The sequence below is a fragment of the Echinops telfairi genome, unplaced genomic scaffold, assembly GCF_000313985.2.
Source record: "Echinops telfairi isolate 266 unplaced genomic scaffold, ASM31398v2 ScPeMD7_41;HRSCAF=154, whole genome shotgun sequence".
NCBI classification, from domain to species: domain Eukaryota; kingdom Metazoa; phylum Chordata; class Mammalia; order Afrosoricida; family Tenrecidae; genus Echinops; species Echinops telfairi.
The window spans coordinates 3,326,910-3,327,674 of NW_022103939.1; positions in this window are offsets into that span (position 1 = coordinate 3,326,910).

Genomic DNA, 765 nt, shown 5'->3' on the forward strand with positions numbered 1-765 from the left:
GATATTTTCTCAACCCTTATTGTAGCCCAAATTTATATTTTCACATACGTGTCTCACAAGTCACAATATAAGTATTTAACCTCCTGCTACTATTGCAGCGTCAGTGGTTGTCTGAGCACCTGAGCATTGGCTCCTACCATAGCAATAGAAGTCTGCTAAGTGTCAGCTTATTCCAACCCAGTTTATGTGATGTATAGACTTCAATCATTAGTATTGTTAAGATGATATCAAGATATCTTATTACGTCTATGCTGTAGAGCTGTTAGCTCATACTTCAAGGGATAAAGATAGATATGAAGATCATAAAAATTCCACATAATTGCTATGAGCAGTCTATTTAATTTATTTCATACTTTTTGAATAGCTAAGATTTACTACAATGTTTCTTGACACACAAGGATGAGCTAGTTGTATTAGATTTGGAGTTTATTCAACCTACTGAACACTAGAATTTCAGTAAATGTAACTAAGAGAGAATGTCTGGCTCTTGGGCATGTAGTTATAGACTCTGGAGCAGATAAATGAAAAATGCCTCTACAATGATTCCTCTCAAAAATTCAGAAGTTGAAATTTCCACATTCCTACTTCTTGGGATACCAGGAATGGAGCATGTGCACATTTGGGTCTCCATTCCTATCTGTCTCATGTACCTCATGGCCATCCTGGACAACTGCACCATCTTATTTGTCATCAGGACAGAGGCTTCTCTACATGAGCCCCTGTACTATTTCCTCTCCATGCTGGCCTTTTCTGACCTGGGTTTGT